Source organism: Phocoena phocoena, chromosome 9, assembly GCF_963924675.1.
Source record: "Phocoena phocoena chromosome 9, mPhoPho1.1, whole genome shotgun sequence".
Classification (NCBI taxonomy): Eukaryota; Metazoa; Chordata; class Mammalia; order Artiodactyla; family Phocoenidae; genus Phocoena; species Phocoena phocoena.
The window spans coordinates 85,965,376-85,972,364 of record NC_089227.1 but is presented as its reverse complement, the minus strand read 5'-3'; the positions used below and the strand labels follow the sequence as shown (position 1 = coordinate 85,972,364).

Here is a 6,989-nt window from a genome sequence, read left to right as displayed (position 1 = left end):
CCAATGAAGTCCTTGGGACACATGCCCAGGTGAATGGATGAGGCAGATAAGTTGGGAAATCTGTAGCCACCATGACTGAAGTAGAGACTAATCCATGGAAAATGGAAAAGATGCAGAGCAGGAGAGGTGAGGAGGGAAAAAAAGAAATCAAAACAAATCAAAGAGGAAGAGGAAGCGGTTGAGGTTGATCCTGGGGAGAAAGAGGCTGGTGCATGGTGGGTTCTTGGTTACCTTCCTCAGTGCTGGACCTTTTTCTTCCATTGCGCTTTTCGGCCCTTCTCCTTGCCCAGGGTGCCCACTGTTCTCCTGTTCTAGATCAAAAACAGCCTCCCGGAAGTGGAGACACTTTCGTAGCTGAGTAAAACACTGACCTCTCTTAAGGTGTCACCAAGACCCTTGTGACTTAACAGATTTAAACCTTGCCCACAGGACCGACTGTGTAGTGATGGGTTTAAGACCATCAGCCAGAGGATTGGTGCCCTGAAATGAGTCTCACAGAACGACTCTCACTGGGCCCTTCCTGCTTCTTCCCCGCACGTCTGTCCTTTCCCTACTCTTGACTCAACCCTCCTCCATACACCTGGGCATGACTTGTCCATCTGTTCAGTTTCCTCCCTGCTACTACCTGGTTGGTGAGCCAAGCATTAAGGGGTCTAGTCTCAAGCACACACACACAGAAGGGATGTTCGCTCCATTCAAAAGCCGGTATGTACTGTTCATGCAGAATGTGAGGGGTTCCCCCTCCGGACCCCGACTGGGCTTGCTCCTGGAATAAGTGGATTGTGCTTTGGACCCAATGTGACATATGTCCTTCCTCCTTGAGATGTAATTAGTGCTCATCAGTGTCACAGACAGACACAGGGCACAATAGGAAATTTTAGGAAAAAAGGGTTAAGAAGGGCGGTATGGGGCTGGATTGAAGTGGATGGGAATAAGAAGAAAGAGGGGAGAGTTAACAGGATGAGGAGAGATCCACCTGGCTACAGTGGTTAGATGTCCACCAGAGGCAGGCTCACCTAGAGGGTCCCCATTTTCGTGATCTGAGAGCAGGTGATTAGGATCCAATGGGAATAATTTGAATTCCACAGAAGGCAGTGATGCTGACTGGAGAGCTTTAAGGGCAAGCAGTGTAGTTTAAGGGTATGAATAAACTCTCTGTGTGTGTGTGTGTGTGTGTGTGTGTGTGTGTTTTCCAAATTGTTGGGAGAGCCTGCTATATCAAGAAACTGTAACATTTTTATATATCCAGGTCGGCTCTGTTCCAACCATGCCGAGCACTCCTCTATGATTCTGAAATCAGACCCTTTAAGGGCTTGTTGTACTAATACCTTCCTCACTTGGTGCCTCAGTTTCCCTCCCAAATGAATATTCAATTTTTTATTTCAATTTTACTTTGGCCATAATAAGCGTATAGCACAAACAATTCAAATTCACACCTTAATAAAATTGCAAGTCACACTGGATGATGGACTTCCTGGGTCAAAATAGTGAAGGTTAAATGTGTAAACGCCAAGGTTGTGTCCACAGTATGGAAGTAGGCTTCCCTGCGGAGTGCTCTGGTGGGGTTCCCGCTAGACTCAGGTCCGTTTAAAGCTCTGAACTGCTCTGTTTTGAGATGAAGGGAAGGAGATTCTTCACTAAGATGGGAATCTATCTGAGAATTCTCCTTTCTTAAGGCTCTGGGGTGCACCGTGGAGACTGGAAAGCCAGCTGCTATGCTTTCCTGTCCTCCTGCAGCTGAGCTTTGGTTGGCTCTAAGAGGGATGCTGGCTTCGGGATCTTAGCAGGGCGGGTGCAGCAGGCAGGGGGAGCCCAGCACAGGATGCGTGTGAGCCAAGCAGACGAGGCAGCAGCATCTGCCAAGCTGATAGAGGGGGTTGCCGCCAATCTTGACATCGCTACAAGTACAGAAGGAGGGGGTGGAGAGGAGAGGGAACCCAGCGCCCCAGTAGGGAAACTGCAGCACTTCCTTTCTTGTGAGATCCCCGTTAAGCATGGCAGGCAGGATCATTCAGAGAAAGAGTGCGGGAGGGGAGAAGAAAATCAATTGTTTTTCATATTTATTGATCGCCTTCAATGAACGTCTGTGATGATGGGGTGGGAGGGGGACGGAGGAGAAAGGGTCGGCCTCTGAGGGGGAGTGAGTGGCCATCCTCTGTGGCATGGGAGTGCCATGAGGCCACTGAGGTCGCTGGGCTGGAGCCTACCCATTGTGTCCCGCAGGGGACATGGGAGAGGATCACTCAAGTCTACCCAGGGTTGGGAGGAAGGGCCCGATGATGCTTGTTTCAGTGTTCGGGGCTGGAACCTCATCTAGATGATTGAGAGTTTTCCCCCCTATTTTAGAAAATAATACACATATAATTGCAGAAGACATGGCCACAGAGAAGAGTAATATAATATAAAAGTGCATATTTTCACCAGAGTGCTGTAACCATTCCAATCTGGTCTGTACACCTGGTTTATATAGTTTAAGTAGAACTACATGTCCTATATGATACCCTGCTTTTCTTTTGCTTATCTATAAAGTGCATTTTCCACATTAGTATAAGCTCTTTAGAGCTGCTTTGAAAAAGAGTTTTTTTGGTATTAAATAATAAATAAATAAATAATCAAATAAATAAAATTTGGAAAAATACAAAAAGTATAAAAAAGGAAGTAAAAATACTCATAATTTCACCACCCAGAAAATGACTCCTCTTGATATTTTAGCATATTTCATTCTAAACTTTTTTCTATGCATATATATAGACACACACACACACACATATAATGTATTTTCCTCCATAAAATTTCAGTCATGAAGTGTGTATACTTTTTTATGTTCTGCTTTTTTCACTTACATTATGAAAATTATCTTAAATCATGATTTTTAATGTTTGTATAATATTCCATTCTATGTGTCCATCAGTCTTTATTCAGTTGACCTGCTATTATTTCCAATGTGTTGGTATTAGAAACAACACAATGATGGCTTTCTTTTTATCTGTCTTTAACCTCCTGTCTCTTGGTACCTAGAAAAGGAGATTGGTTTTTTGGAGGGGGATCTGGGTTTTTCCCTTAGCATCAGGGAGAAACTCCCATTATCATAGCCTGTTGAAGCTCTGCTCATACAGAGTCCCTGAACTTGGCTCAGAACTTGCTGGAAGTCCCCAGTGGTGCTGGTCTCCCTCCAAGACACCTCATCTTTTTAAATTAAAAAAAATTTTTTTTTTAGTTTAGTTTTTAGAGCCTTGTTGTCTAATGCATTGATACATAGCCACTAACTAGATGTGGCTCTTCAAATTTAAATTAATTAAAATCAAATAAAATCAGAAACTTAGTTTCTTGGTCACAGCAGCTACATTTCGGGTGCTCAAGAGACACAAGGGGCTCATGGCTACCATATTGGACGGTAAAGATACAGAACATTTCCGTGGTCACAGAAAGGCCTCTAGGACAGCACTAGAGGAAAGATCACCCCAGGCCCTTCACGCCTGGCTTCCTTGTCGTGGGGTCTCCCTGAGTTTGCCACTCCTTTCGAGCCCCTCTCCTCAGAGCATCGATCCTCTCCCACCCTCTTCTTGGGCACTCCCATACTTCAGCCTTCTCTTAGTCTGATTGATAACTCATCTTTTCAGGCAAAGGTGGAGCTTAGAGCAGGTTCTTTTTCTCTCTAGGTGAGTGGGAATTTATCCAGAGACCAGAATGATAAACACACAAGTAAGCTTTTCTAGCGCTGCTCCTGGAAATCTTGAGACTCAGGAAGAAAATGGAGACTCCTGGTTGAAGAGGAAGTAATGGTCCTTAGAGAGTTGGCTGGATCCTTTCTCCTCAGCACAGAGGAGGGACTGTCCTGTCAGTGCATCTGGGGCATGTCTGACAGCAGAGCTTGGGGTGGAGCGAAGTCCTCAGCCATCCCTCCCCTTCCTGTAGGACTAGCTCTAAGTCATCGGACTCCGACAGTGAGTGGCAGGCAAACAGGGACTGAGAGACCCAATGCATCAAGGGAGACCAGGTGTTTAGGCATGAGCTGCCTAAAGACACCAGGTAGTTGAGAGGAATAGGGCTGGGCACGCAAGACGCACACCAACTCTTCTGAAAAACACAGCTCCAAGCCATTTACATTCACGTTTCAGCAGTAGCAGCAGCATCTGAATTCCAAACAAGTGACATCAGGCAGCTGTGTAGAAAGGCCTACAGGCTTTAGTTACTTTGGAGGACAGCCTGGTAGCCAGGGAAAGTCTTATTACACACTGTCTGGGAGGCGGATTCTAGACCCCAGAAGAGATTGTGTTAAAGGCCTGTTTCAAGACTGGCCCCCCTCACTGTCCACTGCCTCTTCTCAGAAGACGTTAGCTCAATGAAGAAGAAAATGAGGCATCTCACCTCTGCAGGCCTCTGAGCAGCTGCTAGAATTTTAGGTCCAGAAGAACAAGAGCAAGGACCACGTTTGTGTTGCCCAGTGATGAGTCTCCAGTGCAGACACAGTGGAGGCTCCCTAATATCTGTTGAATGAATGAGCAGCAGTGATTTTACCACCCAAATCCATGTGACCTTAATCAGTCTCAATCTGCTCCCAAAGGACAAATACATGCATTTTACAGGAGATTATGAGATTTCGGACCACAGATGGCTTTTCCTAGCCTTCTTTCTAAATATTTTAATTTTTTATTATCTAATATTTAATATATACAAAAATATGTGTAGTGTCTATGTAATAAAGCAATAAATAAAGCATGGCAATGAAACACACACCGGTGAAGCCACCACCAAAATTAAGAACCAATATTTTACCAATACCATGGATGCATTCCCCCCTAAGAGTGCATGGCCCCTGCTGTCCCACAAAGATAACCACTATTTTCTTTTTTTTAAAAAAATATTTATTTGGCTGTGCTGAGTCTTAGTTGTGGCACGTGGGATCTTTAGTTGCGGCGTGTGGGATCTTTAGTTCTGGCATGTGGGATCTTTAGTTGCGACATGTGGGCTGTTAGTTGCGGCATGCAGGATCTAGTTCCCTGACCAGGGATTGAACCTGGGCCCCCTGCATTGAGAGCACGGAGTCTTAACCACTGGACCATCAGGGAAGTCCCAGATAACAACTATTTTCAATTTTATGTTTCCATTCCCTGGATTTTTAAAAATGTCGTTTTACCCCCTCATCTTCGTGACTTATTAAACAATATGTTTCATTCTGTTTGTTTTTGAGTTTAAAAATATATTGATTATAGTCCTCTATGACTTGTCTTTTATTCAATATGTTTCTAAGATTATCCTCATGGCTATGAGTTAGACATATGGCATTCATTTTTCACTGCTACTTAATATCCCATTTGTGTGAATATACCAGAATTTATGTATTCACTTTCTTGCTAATGGACATTTGGGTTGTTTCAGGCTTTTGATTATAATATTACGGTTGCAAACACCTTGTACACATGCAAGAATTTCTCTAGGGTGTATACCTGGAGGAGAATCACTCGCTGATGGTGGGTACAGTTTTAACTTTCAAGATGTTTCCATGTTGTTTCCCAAAATGATTGCATTAGTGTTTACTTCCCACAACAGCTTTCCCATTGCTCCACATCCTCCCCACCACCTGTTATCCTCAGGTTTCTTAATTTTTGCCAATCTGGTGAGTATTGTATGGCTTCTCATTGTGCTCCTCATTTACATTCTCCTGATCATTAATGACGTTGATTGTTTTGTCATATGTGTTTTGTTTTTTCATATTTCCCCTTTAGTGACATTCCTATTCATGTCCTTTGTTCTTTCTCTTTTGGGTTATTGTCTTTTTCTAAATAAACTTGTAAGACTTATTTCTGTGTTCTGGACACTAATCTTTGGCTGATTAAATATCTTTCAAAGGTTTTCTCCCAGTTAGTACTTACTTATTTAATGATATCTTTTGATAACTCAAAAATTCTTTTTATTTTTGAACAGAAGATCTTGATTTTATTTTATTTTATTTACTTTTTTTTTTTTTTTTTTTTTTTGCCGTAAGTGGGCCTCTCACTGTTGTGGCCTCTCCCGTTGTGGAGCACAGGCTCCGGACGCACAGACTCAGTGACCATGGCTCATGGGCCTAGCCACTCTGCGGCACGTGGGATCTTCCTGGACCGGGGCACGAACCCGTGTCCCCTGCATTTGCAGGCGGACTCCCAACCACTGCGCCACCAGGGAAGCCCTATTTACTTATTTTTAAAATTTTATTTATTTTATTTATTTTTGGCTGTGCACGGGCTTTCTCTAGTTGTGGCGAGCGGGGGCTACTCTTCGTTGTGGTGTGCAGGCTTCTCATTGCAGTGGCTTCTCTTGTTGCAGAGCACAGGCTCTAGGCATGCGGGCTTCAGTAGTTGTGGCACGCAGGCTCAGTAGTTGTGGCTCGCGGGCTCTAGAGAGCTGGCTGTGGCGCACGGGCTTAGTTGCTCCATGGCATGTGAGATCTTCCCGGACCAGGGCTCGAACCTGTGTCCCCTAGATTGGCAGGCAGATTCTTAACCACTGTGCCATCAGGGAAGCCTGGTCTTGACTTTAGAGTTGCCAACATTTATCAATCTTTTATTCTTGTTTCTCAAGAAATCCTTCTTATCTTGAGTTTATAAAAATACCTATATTATTTTCTAAATGTTTTACTGTTTGTCTTTCATATTTAAGTCTTTGATCCACTTGGGATTGCTTTTTATTTTGGATTGAGTAGGAATTCATATCTTTCCCTCCTCCTCCCCTTCCTTACCTTGGATCGTCACTTGACTAAACAACATTTATTGTACATTCATCCTTTTTCCAGTGACCTGAAATGCCACTTCTGTATCAAGGATATGGGTCGGCGTAATAAATCTTGAAATCTGGTAAGGCAACTCCCTCTACTTTATTCTTCTTAAGGAGTGTCTTTCTCTCATTCTTGCTGATCTGAGCAAAGATGGCGGTGCCAGTGTCCATACCCTAGGTCATAAATACCAGGGACTTGGAACTCAACAATTTGTGTGTGAAGCCTGCTTATGAGG

The 6,989-nt window shown here is 43.8% G+C and overlaps 1 non-coding gene across 1 annotated transcript; it reads right to left on the bottom strand.

Annotated features, from left to right (window-relative positions):
* Positions 1-4,996: 4,996 nt before the first annotated feature.
* Positions 4,997-5,069, bottom strand: TRNAE-CUC (transfer RNA glutamic acid (anticodon CUC)). The gene has a single exon. It is a non-coding gene; the product is annotated as a tRNA-Glu (tRNA).
* Positions 5,070-6,989: the final 1,920 nt, after the last annotated feature.